Below are 13835 nucleotides of genomic sequence, written 5' to 3'. Positions count from 1 at the left end.
GTGACATGTTATTTATCTCAGCTGTCTCCATTTTTTTGTTTTTTTTAAATGCTGCAATCATAAATCACCCACAGTTATATTGTCAATTATTCGCTGTCAGCGTTCTCATTTCTTCGTACTGCCTTTGCGGCACGTCTCCCTTTAAAAAGATATTTGTCTTTTGGGTCACTCCAAAGAAAATTGAAGTGGAAATCCACCTTGAAAAATAAATCACTTGCACATGGACAAATCTCACACACAGCTGGAAACTAGACAGACAGCACTCATCAGGGAAGTTTCGTACCAGGCCCGGCCGAAAAGGATTCTTTTCATTTGGGTAGTACTTGAGCAAATGAAATGCCAAAAACAAACTCATTAGGGCAGAAGGCAACTTGAAGGAGACGGGTACTAGAAGGATAAAAGATGCTGCAGAGAAGTGAATGTGACGGGAACGCAGCAGAAAGATTAGTTTTGAGGAACCGCTATAAAGAAGGAACTGGTTTTACCCTGTTTGTTCCACCAGAATACTCACATTGAGCCTTGTGTGCAAAATGACTCTTGTTTTCAGTTTAGTCTGACAGACAGGAAGCAAAGACTGATGGTTTTTGGGACCCCTCGCTCCTCACCTGCCCCTGGTAGCACTGAGGTCTTTGAAAGCCTGTGTGATTGTCAGTTACACGATGGATGTCCGGCAATGAGCTACAAACAGAGTCACACTTTGCTTCCTGACTGAATTGAGGGTTAAAAAAAGCTCCTATACCAACAAATTAGTGTTAATATTTGTTTTACTCTCACTCTGTTTAATTTTGACATTGTTAGCGTCGATGCGTGATGACTTGCATCAGGTGGCGGACGAAAACGTGTGCACAAGCGCTGCAGGCGTGAAACTTGTACTGCACCTCCAGAAACATCACCTGTGGATGTTGCAGCTGCAGCAGGTGCTGCCAGACGCTCTGCGTGCATGCGCAGACGTGGGAGTGAGTGAAACTTTGGAATCATTTTCGAATAGCTGCTTATGACTTTTAGTAAATGCGTGACAAATACCAACCAACGTGCAGCAATGAGATGTTGCGTTGCATGATAAATGGGTTTGCGTTTTTAGTGCAGTGCACGTCATTGCTTTCAATGTTCTGTCATAAAATTTTAACCTTTTTTCTGGCTCTTGCTGATGTTCCATTGACACCTGGAGATTTTTAACCTTGGAAGCATCTTGTCTTTGATCCCCCTCCCCGACCTGGGACAGGACAGGATTTTCTGCCACACATTTGATTGTAGTAATTCGCCTCTTTATGAGCTGTTTTGTGTGAGACCCTGCAGGTGGGGAGCCTGAGCTGCTGTGCTCGGGGCTGATAGCGAACGTTACGTGCAGTATGGATACTAGCAGCGGGTTGCTCTTCTCATTGTGTAATTGGGCGGATAACGTTCCGTGATTCCCTCTCTTTTGCACCTCTATATGTTCCGCTTGAGCAGCTTGGTGCATTTTAGTCTCCTGAAAATGAAGCCGGGTCAACTAGCGGTCGGCTTACCCCCCTTCACTGCTCCACTTCTGCGGATGAGTCGGTGGTATCGCCACAGCAGCGGGATGATCTGCAGAGGGCAGAGTTCATGCACTCTCCTGGACCCTTCGGAGCAAAGCTAGAGTGTTAATGCTGCATGATGAAGTGTCTCACTTCATGATTTAGTTCAGTCGTGCTGACGAATCCTAATAGAGTGGTGTAAAAACAAAATACATGAAGAGTAAAACTCATTCCCGCCAATCATCAGAGCTGTAAAATAGCACTGTGTGCTGAAGTGGGCACAAAGAAGGACGTGGAGTGTTCAATAGATTGCCTCTCACCGGGCTGATGTGCTTTATATTTTACAGCCCTGCTTGTCTGGGACTGTAAAACTACGAAGCAATGAATTATAAATCCAAAATGTATCCTGAACCAGTGGTGCATGTTTATCACCATGATCCCTTCAAATCATGATTGCTGAAGATTGGCATCCAGTTGTGACTATAAAGCTCAAACGCCTTCCTCATTATGAATACGCCCACAATTGTCTGCAGACGTTTGATGTGCACAAAACAATCTGACACGTTCACACTTGAAAACAAGCCGGCGACCTCAGGACAGCATGAAAAACAGCTCTGTTTGTTCTATTTGGCTGAACAACATAAGGATCCTCCACTAAAGTATTTACTGTTTCCTCTTGCATGCACATCTGGAGTGTAAATTATGTTCATTTCGTGCAGCCCAAAATGTTTTTGATATTATAATTAGCAGCGAGCCTTTAGCCAAACTGCTAAAATCTAGCGTTTATCTACCCATCTGTCCTTTCATAAAGCTTTCATTGGTTGTCAACTTGGTTTGTTGGTTAAATTTGATCCTGCAGACATTCAATACTCTCCTCTGTGCTGCTACTTGAAGATCAGGGACGTCTCCAACAAGCTGCTGAAATGTTTATGTGGAGAAAGAGTGATTACAGCTCTTAAAGACGGTTGATGTTACACTAAAATTGCGGTCAGTGGAGATGACAACAGCACCTCGTCCTTTGTTGATGACGGACAACCCAGGACCCCCGGGTCAGATTGTCTCTTCAACGATTTCTTTGTGCAGAGAGCTCGGCTCTTTTGCACAAATAGTGACACACGCTGAAAAAAAGTAACAAATTAATCTCAGATATTTCAAATTCCTTTCTTCTTGTGGCTGGTGAATTTGCCTTTATATGCTCTCTTGCCTGAATTTGAGAGAAAAAAGTATGAGGTTTGACGAGTCTACACAGGTGGGTTTAAGGTAGTAGCTGTTGCTTGTACCCATGTATCAGTTTTATAGCTCTATTTTCCCCTGCACCTAAATCCACCTTTCTTTCCTGGGGTCTGACCGTGGGGAGATATCCCGGAGCGCTCAGCTGTTTGGTTTCTGTAGGTCACTCTCACAGAAGCATCGGCACACAAGCTAAAGATGCTCCGGAGCCGGAAACCACATAAACATAAGCTATTTATGTGGTTGACGTCTGCTAGCATGATCGAAGCGCTTCATACTTTCCATTTCACACATAGTCAGTCGGAGAGTCTCGCTATGTTCAGCCAGGAAATTCAGAAGAGAACAAGAAAGAGAAAGAGAGAGAGAGAGAGAGAGAAAGGTTTCCAGTGATTGTATCTCGGCCGTCTCCTCTGTTTAGGTGTAGAACAATTCAACTCGGTGGGTTTTGTCTATATAAGGCGTGTTCTTCTCAGGGCTACAGACATTTATTGGGGAATGTAAACACTTAGCTGTTAGCAGACTAATAGCTAGTAGCAGTTCTACTGGGAGCAGACACCATTTTTAAACTGACTGACGCAATCAATATTTAATATGATAATCAGGAGCTGAATTCATCTGTGCTGTATATGCTCACAACATCGTCCTGCTTCCAAATGGATTCTCTGTTCTCGTAATATTTTGCTGTTTTCTCAGAATGCACGAAGGGGAAGATGCAGGGAACAAGTTCTGAACCTTTGAGGGGTTGTAAATTTACTTTACTGTTGTCACTTTAGGCTGAGAACAGCAGCTAATAGGTTGTAAATCAATCTTCAGTGAGGGCTGGCATCCGCAAAGTAAATCTGCACAAATGTATCTAGATTTAAAGATTGATTTAATGGGATTGGATTAAAACTGTCGAGCAATTTCAGAGATTAATTACATTGAGAATCTTACAATTCATCTAAATTAAAAAGTGTACGGATAATGAACCAGAGCACTCAGTATGAACCGTACACTCAGATTAGTAAACCCAGAGCACTGATCTCTTTTGCTGCATTTCCCCCATCTGACACCAGGGGGCTCCCTAAACTGAACCCAATATGCCATTAAGCTTCTGTTAATGCACAACATGGATTTGTTAATCTTGCCGATAACTTCATGAATGCTGTAATCTGATATATGAGTCCCGCCATCCTCAGGCTTCCCATGGAGGCAGACTCAGACACAAACAAACAAAAAAAAAAGGTGACCTTTTACCCTGTCCCCCTGCTCGGCTTTGCTGCCCCCCACCCCTGCTTGTTGCACCCTCCCCTGAAGGTGATACTTTTCTAAATACCATCGTTTCTGCAGGGAAAACACAGGGGCCGCCTCACAGCCCAAATAGCATAAGAGAGAGCAGTCTCGGAGGAGTCCCTCATGCTCAATGTATTCCATATGCTCTCTCGGAGGCCGAGAGGCACCCTATACTTCACATCTGGCACAGACCACCTAAGCTAGCAGACATATCCCCCCTCAGACCATCAGACTGGCTGCCTCTCAGAGGAAGGAGGCTGATCTCTCCCTTTGATTCTTGTATTTCTTTTCTGATATAAGGACAAAACATTTGATAAAATCAGTAAAAGCAAAACATCCATAAATAGTATGTTTAAGGGAACAGTGGCTCAGAGGTTTGCTCTTTCCCCCGTGAAAATGATACGATTTGAAATTCACTGGAGGGCTTCCAGAGCTTGAGTGTCTTTCATGTTTCCAGGTTTGAGGTGAACGGGAGACTCTACATCATCCAAACTATCCACATTCCCTACAAAATCTGGAATTGTTTACATTCAGGAAAGCTCAAGTTTATGGCAATTAAAATGACGCAACTTCAAAAAACGTAGTTAGGGAAGTGTTGGGATGATCAAACCTGCCCCTGGTTGCCTGGAAGAGGTCGAGCTGGGTCATTTCTGAGATAATCAATCACACCCTTCCAAATATTGCTTGTCATTGAGGGTAAACTGAGGACACGACTTGCCACTCTGGGGTGCACCGAAGTGAGCAAAGTTGTTTTGTAAGAATCTTCTAAAAGGTGAACAATATATCCTCCCTCTCACTTTTACACTCTCTGAGGAAAAGGAGGGTATTGCTTGTCTTGTCTCTCTTCCTTTCGCTCCCTCGCTTTATTACCTCCGTCAGCCCTAATTTGGGTTGATGGGGTGGCTGTTGCATGACAAGACACATGTCTGGGCCCCTGCGTGAGAAGACTAGCTCACTCTTGCTGGGCTTGTTTTCTTTGCGTGACCATGTCCCTCCCTCTGTCACTCCTGGCACCTCCCGGCAGGCCCCCCCAGTGACCCTGTTCATGCCCTCGTTAGCTGGCATGTTGCTGGTTTATTTGCTTTGGCCAGCCGCCCGTGTGAACAGCATATTCTGACCCTGCTCGAGGAGGGGTCATCTAAGAGAGGAGCAATGGCCGGGGTGTTATAGTGGTTGGTGGAGGTGGAGACATTTTCGGGGGATGTGGTAGGATGAGCATCTGATGTGCTTTGCATGTGCGTGGCAATGTGTGGCAGTATATTTGAGTGTGTGACCTCCCTGCCTGGTCAAAGGGAAATATGCCCCACTGTAACTGCTTTTGAGGAATGACATGCACAGGCGGGTCACTCAGAGTTTACTGTCCCGCTTGCTGTCCACAGAGAGCGGCGGAGAAAAGGGAGCATGAAGATCGTGGCAGTGTGTGGAGATTTCTCTTGTTCCCACTGATGTAATCCAAAAGATGCTCACGCTAACATTCATGTCTCTGCACATTCTATCTCCTGCCAAATCTCCTCTATTGTACTCTGAGTCAGTACACAAATATAGATTGGAGCAGCGGGAGAGGACTAACACGAATCTGCAGAATTGGCTCATGCAAGGTGAGTGCATCTGAAAGGCTCCTTGCTTCTGTCCCGCTGCCAACTGCGATGATACAGCAGAGATTAAAACTTGTGTAAACATGGAAAACAACTTTAACTTTGAGGTTACTTCATCACATTAGGGAGTCACAAAAGAGGGTCGTATTTACTTCTGACACTGGGTAACGGTACCTGCGCCAGAGTATCACAGCACTGGCTACACTGCTTGTAGTGGACTCCGCCTCCTTTAAAACTCTTCTCTTGCGTAGCCTAGGTAACGAGGTCACAGACATCATGACATTACATTATTGTTGTTCTGCATTGTGATCCAAAGAAACAAAAGGTGTGAAACCCCCCAAACGTGTATTTTATGATTCAATTACTCCTCATTAGATGTCTTGAATTCATGAAGGAAATTTTCATCGGTAAAATTTTACTTTAAGCCACTTTCATGTAAAAAAAAAAAAATCAGATGAAATATCCTGGTATTGTCAACAACTGTCTCAACCTGCTCGACGGGTCACTGGATGGTGCGGAATCACTATCATCACCACCACCATCATCATCATCACCAAGTCTTACCTCACCGCTGACCTGTCTGAAGTTGTCTGGCATTGACCTCCAATGGTTCTAAAACAGCTTCAAGTAAAAGCCTCCAGTGTAAACCGAGGCAGTCATCAAGCATACGCCTTGATCTATTTTAAATCTTGTAATAACTGTCGGAATAGAGATTTGCATTGAGAGCAGAGGAAAACTGTATGTGCGCACATGTGGTCTTAATTCCCGGGATGGAGACGGGGATTGTCTGGCTGTGTTGATGTTACTCTCTGCAGTGTTTAGTGGACTATCATCAGACTCAACACAAACAACAAAATGAGATTGTAACAGACCTCTAAGTGAAGGTATGGGAAGTATTGTAGCTGAGTTATTGACCCGGCGCAGGCTGCAGCAGGCTCACGCGTGGATGTTCCGAGTGTGAACATTATGAGTGAAGGTGTAGAGGAGGGGTGGAAACCAGACGATGTCACGTCCCACACAGAGAAGAGAAGAGACGTGGTGAACGGCAGCAAGATGAGGCCCGTAAATCAAGCAGGATGTCGTGACGGCAGGATAACACAGCCTGACAAAGTCGCAAGTATGTTCCAGATTAACCTCTGCCACTGCTTCCTTCAATACCTCGGCTGGGATGGGATCACTAGGAAGCGTCTGGCTCTGGACCCTGGAAGTCATGCTGTGGGTATAAATGCAGACACTAGCCTCTAACAAGGAGCTCACGGATTCAGGGCTGCTCTTAAACCTTCTCGTTCCAGTTTTTGTGAAACGCCCTCAGGGTGTATCAAACCTTATCACTGATGTTGGCAGGGATGGACCACATCTTTTGAATGCACATATTTAACCACCATGCTCAAAGCAGAGTGGATTTATTTGGCCCAAATGAACTCAAGTCACATTTAAATTGTGCGGTTTGTACAATAAAATGATATGGCATCATTCGGAAAAGCCACATCTGTGTGTGGAGACGGCCGTAAATGACAAACAAAACGCGTTAAAAATGAACCATGGAGGAGATGAAAAAGCCAACGTCCTCCGCTGCTCCAGGAAACCAATGTTTCTGGTGGTCTCTTACATTATACTGCCGCTTACTCAAATGTAAACAAACCGATACAAACAAGATTTGATTCGGATTGGCACCAGATTGGATGCTTTTGTGTATTCTCGTGCGATCATTTATTTACACTGAACAATATATTCTCACACTTGTGGAGAGGAGAGCGCTCCGGAGTGATGAACGGGTCCCTACGGAGTGCCAGGCAGAGAAAACAGACAGTTTATCATGCTTGAGCAACAGTAAGTGTAATCAGATCCCTCTGGGCTCAGGATGCACACAAAACCACAATATATGTGCACATATGTTGTACGACTGAGGCACAACTACACATACATCAGACACTTTACAACACAAGAGCACTTTGTTTCTTTGGGATGTAACACTGGAAAGAAAACAAGGCCATTTTCTCCACAACATCCTGGCAATAACTCTGATCTGTAGCTCTTCTGTTTGGACAACAACAACATGTAATTGGTTATAAAGTTAATAGGTTTTTTTCAACCCTATTGAAATAATCAATAGGGACTTATAATTATTAAATCGTTCCAATATTTAGGGGGGGACATTGCGATCAGCAACCACAAAACAGCTGGAACTATCATACGGAGCAACCGTCCCGTCAAATTCCATTCACTGAAAGCGCTGATTTTTTTCCCCCTTGTCACTTTCTGCTCTCTGCGTTGCGACTCCCATCAGTTTCTGCCGTAAACACATCAAAACAGGCTCTCCGACACTGTTACAGAGAGCGAAAGTGACACCTAAAACAGAGCAGAGGGACAAAGCCCATTGGTAGGCCAACCAAACGTTAGCATCAAGAGCCGGGAGGGCTTTTTATGTTGTTCATTTTTCACTTTAACCTCTGTATTTGTCTCCACCAGGTAAACAATACGTGGCTCTTTAGCGTCACAGGATTTGTGAGCTCGGCACCAGAACAAAACCTTTGTTAAAACCTAAAACTTAACGTCCTGTAGAAGTTGCTAACGCTTATTTTGGGGTCTGTTAGCACGGCCGAGCCCTTGGAAATGAAATCACAAAATCCTGGTGAATTTAAGAAACGGTTGTGGCGCGGCGCAGACACTTGGAAAAATGGTTTACTTTTGCAACTTCTTAGGTGGTGGTTACATCAAAGTACAGCTGATCTTCGCTGTCAGGGCTAATCAGTGGCCTTCACTGTCGCTGACGAAGTGTCAAACATCCCATTTGCATTTGTAATCTTTGTCATCATCTTTACTGTAGGAATGCTTGTTTCATTCATGCGGAGCGAACACCACAAAGTCCTCAAGTGTGCGTGTTCAAGGCCGTAGGACAGGCAGGTCGCGAACTAACGCAGCGTGATTGAATCCAGGAGGCTTCGGCTTTGTAACTTTATTGTCTCTGACGTTTGGGACCGAACTTGAACTTATGGGGTGTGTTTGAATGCAACTCGGGAGATGCTGGCAGCAGCCTGTTTAAGAACCAGGGTGATATACTGACGTGTCCCGGAGAGATTTTATAAAACATCTTAGATGAGAAACATCATGTATCGCCAGTGTTTGATCTTGACAACATTCTGTTCAAAAACTAAACTTGAGCTAAATAAAACCCCCATTTTTATTTGTCCTACAAAAATTAGCATCCCGGCTCGCGCGCGACGGTCTCTCAATGCTACCTCCAATATCTAGTCATGCCTTTCAGGAAAATGTTTTCATCTAAAGTTTAAAGAACGTTTTAACAGCGTGGATGTTTTGGGAACGTCTGATTAAAGAACGTTCTATAACCCGTTGCTTCAACAATGTCCCAAAAAGAGACATCGCCAGAACGTTGCAGTCAAACGCTTCTAGGAGCATTATTTGACAGGGTTCACATTCTTACAACGGTCCTCTGGTCAGACTTTTGTTCTAAGATCGTTAGAAATTGTAACATTTAACAATGTTTTGTGAATATTCCCGCAAAGCTACAAGCTCGTCTAAGAATCACAGGAATGCTGTGGTGTGAGGTCCGAGAAACGCTACACATTCCAAAGAAACTGTAATGTTTTGAAGCGTGCTGTCCTCCTCTAAAATTCTAGGAACACTGATAAAAGTTGCAGATGAAAGTGTTTCAGGAATGTTTGGAGATGGAACGGCCCAACAGGGTTTTACCCCACAGGTGTTCATATCTGGAGCACCTGGTTCTATTTTTAGACCATCCATCCTTCCATCTCTCCTTTCCTCCGTCTCTTTCCACTTTTGCTTGCTAAAAAAAAAGAAGAAGCTTATTTCAAGAAAAGGAAAAAAAATAGTGACATATATTTTAAGCAGGTTATCGCTAAACCGGTTAACATTTTCCTGATGAGAACATTGCATGGTATGGGTGATATTTACTTCTAGATCTGAAAGCTCCACCTGGATTCTCATTCTTCTGCAGTGTCGGCTGCACAACTTGGTGACATGTGACGGCCATGTTTAAATTGAGAGCTCTCCTATCTTTTTCACTTCTATCCGACCGTCTGCTTCACACAGCAGGGAGTGAGCGATGAGGAGCCGCTAAGGAGAACCCCATTACGTGACATGAGGGGGAATGATCCTTCCTGCTGTTGCGCATGACGTGAGAAGGAGAGACAGGCAACTGCAGGGAGGAGAAGCTTGAAATCCAGAGGTCAAGTTTTCTGAATGTTTCAACAGGTCGTACCCTCAGTCACCTACCCCTTCCCTTCTGCCTCTTCCCTTCCGTGACCTTTCTTGACCCTTCTAGCTCCCTCACCTGATGAAACGGCAAGGCCGGAGCTTGAGCCGGCCTCCGGGTGTCAGGCGATAGTCGTGTATGCATCTGGCCAACCCTTCTCTCATTTCAACAAGGTGTTATGTTGTTTGGAGGACGTCCCAAGTGGCTGCCGCTAACCTAAAAGCACCCCGCTATAGGAAGAGGCCTCGTTTCGTGCTCCTGCAAAAGTAACACAGTTTCTCTGACATGCTGCAACTGCCGATCATAAATCTACGCACTTAAATATGGGCCTTCAAATCTATCAGCCTGGGTGCTTTGAGTCTGGGGCCACATCGTGACATGCAAGGATGCGGGCTGCTCACAGGTGCCCCCCGCGCCAAGACTTATAGCCGGCGCTCCCCCACTCTGCAGTCACGCAAGCGCTGCCCCACGCCTGGACCTCAGCCTGATTTTACTGCAGCCAGCAGGGAAACCAGACGCTACAAAGGCCCCGGTCCACATCAGTTTCACGAGCAAAGTTACTAGGAAATAAATCATTTTGAGGATTTATGAAAAAGGAGAAGGGAGGGGGGGGGTGTGTGCAGAGAAGGGTGCTCCCTTGACCCACAGAAAAAAGTCAAAACACGGGTGCGTGAAATAAAATCCAGTTATTTTACATATGTTTTCATATCCTATCACGATAAAAAGAGGTCGCATTTTGATGGAAGCCGAAAGAAGTCAGTTATACGGGTAAAGGTACATTACTATCAAATTAAATAGCAGACACGGCCGGTTACATTTGACTAATCATATTTCCTCCAGACACGCCAGGTTCTAGGAACAAGACCTCAGGATTTATAGGTCATTTGAGATTAGCAACTCGGGTTTTTACGGGCAGGATCCAGTCCAGTCTCCTCTTAATAAAACACATTCAAAGCCAATGTCTCTTCCCCTGCACCTGAAAAACGCTGCCCATAAAAGCAGGCGAATCCACACCTTGGCTGTGGGATCAGGAGCATCGTTGTTATTCCTGCTCTTTTAAAGAACCTTTCGTTTAGGTTGAGTCGTGTTAAAGTCGTGTTAATATTAGAGAGACGTTTCATCTTATTTATTCATTTTTTGTGTGTGCGTGTGTCACTGTAATTTCTTACAACATCTCGGGATGCATGCCGATGTCTTGGTGCGCATCCAAACCCTCTATACTGTCCATGTGGTTTAAGGCTGAGAACAATTAAAAGTCTTCCTCTCCGCTTAAGAAAACACTTCTACACATGCTAGGTTTTATTCTGGTGGCCACTTTTTTCTTCTTTCTTTTTCACGCTGGTAATAGACAGTTTTATGAGATGGCGTGAAAACGGAACATTCTTCACCCTTCTTATTGTGAAATAATTTGGATTGACATGCATATTAAAATGTCTCGACACGAAAGCTTCCTTTCATACGTTTCATAGCGATGTCTCGATTTATTTTCAGGGTTTGAGCGGCGTTACAGAAATGCAGCAAAAACTGCAGAGAAAGTTTGATCATCCTCGACATCCGTTTTGTATCAGCTGTCAGAATTGTGCACACACACACACACACACACACACACACACACACACAGAGGTATACAGGACTGCTGTGCTCCGCATGAAAGGTCTTTTTTGGGGGGGGGGGGGCACAAATCAGATGTGTGTGGCAGGTAATTACCCAGTTTCTTTGGCTGGGGCGCTGTCGTCATTTAGAAGCTCAACCAGTTACAGATAAATAAACGGGGGTTAATCTCCTGTTGTCTCTTTTCAGCAGTTCCCAGGTTGTGCTCATTTTGGTCAAGTTTGCTGACAGTCTGATTTTTTTTTTTGTATATGTATATATGTGTATATATATATATGTATATATGTGTATATATATATGTATATATATATATGTATATATATATGTATATATATATATATATATATGTATATATATGTATATATATATATAAATTAGATCGATTCACGAAAGTGCGCGTTTCTGGAGCCACTGTTGAAATCTTACCAAAGTAAAACAAGTCACATGCAAGAGAACTGAAAGGGTGAAGCAGCCCAGCATTTTAAAAGCACGTTTTTTAATAGAGAAATTCAATAAGTGAAGAAAATTGAACGCACGAAGCAGTTTTTTTTTTTACTCTCTCTAAGAAAGACATTCAAAAGAAAAAGAGGTAAAAACATATGTGAGATACCCTGCGAGGGATCTCGTATGTATTGATAATTGGAATATTAAAAATATCAGATCTTGATTGAGTACATTATTGAGCAGCAGCATCTAAAGTCTCCCCTTCATTTGCCGACAACACACCCGGTTTGTCCAAATGTTCCGTCAATAATAGTAACAGTAGAAGTGAGAAGCCGTCCGTGTCGCCATAGGAAGCCGTGAGCTCATTTCTTCTCTCCTCCATCAGTTAAGGCTCCCTGCGTTAATGGTCCGCAGGCACGCAAAGCGCTACCCGGCTAACTTCGGCCCTGACGCCCTGCAGGATGTGAGGGTTGCGAGGTTTACCATCTTTAATCCATTTGACGGCCACATCAGTCATGCAAGTGTGATGTTTGTCTTGTAAAAGAAAAATGCAGGACCGCGTTCCAGCGTATGACTGAACCTTTGATTTGAGATGTACTCTGAGTGAATCACAACATTCTTTACAAATTTCTCAGTGAGTAAGACGGACAGTCATCAGTCCAAATGACTAGCGGGGTTTCAGAGGTTTTATTTTTCTCAATGGAGGCACACCACAACCATTCAGTCCCAGTGAGGAGACATGAGTCAGGAGGAGGGGTGTGCCGGCCCCTCGCGCAACACGGCAGCCTTTTGTATATCAGAAATCAGATGCTGCCCCCTAGTGTCTGAATAATCTCAGCCACCGGATCCATGGAACAAAACTGTAAGTGCAACACTTCTATTTTTTTGCAGCCACCCTTATATTGTCTGCAAATTTTAATGCCATCTTTTATCCTTTGGCTCAATTAAAAACCACAAAACAGAACGTGATTGGAAATATTTATGTGTAGGATGTATTATAGTGACCACAAAACTAATCATTTAAAGGAGACATCGCTCTCCCACACCCTGTGTAACTCCAACAAACAGAATAAAGAACCTGCTACCGATGCCCTGGATAACATTTAGACGTCATTGATTAAAGAACTTCTGCCTATAAGGTTCATTTTCAATTAAAAAAAAAAGGGCTCCACAGAAACTATGAAAGACAAAGGTTTAGAAAGATGCCAACTTTATGTATCATTAGTTTGATCATGCATCTTTCCCACCAGTTCTGGTGATGAAGACACCACGATCACTATCGAGGTGATCCCTTCAGAAGATCATCCCGGATGTGTCACACCAGACCCCACCAGTCGGCAGCGGGAGGACAGTTGTTGCAGACCCGCATGCGAATTCAGCAAATCCCTGCAGCTGTAAATGAGAGGTCAATTCCAGCACTTTGCTGCCACAGTCAGCCTTCACCTAATGGCAGGCCCCAGGCTGAGAGGATTTCAAGGCCCCAAGGCCGTCTCAACGCACGGCTTTCCTAGACTAGAGCTGATTTTCTTTGGGGGGGCTGGGCTTCACTAAGTGTTCATTTGGATCAACCAGCCGCCTTGAACGTGGTGTGCATGTGGCCTACTTACACAACCGTACTATTAATAAAGAAGCTGGAGAGATGAACAAAGTTAAACATCTCTTTACTTGTAGAATCCAGAACGTAACTGAACTGTATACAGATCAATGCGCGCCTAATAGCGCACGTAAGGTGTTCCTACAACGTAAAGTAGTCCCTATTTATAATATAGGCTATACAGTGCACAGGAAAACTGACAGGTTACAAAACCATGTGACCTTTTCAGCTCATCATGTCCTCAAAATGACAGGCCTCTAAACTCGCTGGGCCCCCTGGGCTTCAGCCCAGGTTAAGGTGCTTTAAGGTTGCCGCCCACCGTGGGGAGGGGTTAGGGTGTGCTGGAGCCACCCCCTGGG

The sequence above is a fragment of the Aulostomus chinensis genome, chromosome 17, assembly GCF_037954235.1.
Source record: "Aulostomus chinensis isolate RoL2024-O1b breed Wild chromosome 17, RoL_Achi_v1.0, whole genome shotgun sequence".
In the NCBI taxonomy this organism is placed as follows: domain Eukaryota; kingdom Metazoa; phylum Chordata; class Actinopteri; order Syngnathiformes; family Aulostomidae; genus Aulostomus; species Aulostomus chinensis.
The sequence above is the reverse complement of the archived record's forward strand: the minus strand, read 5'-3'. Positions refer to the sequence as shown.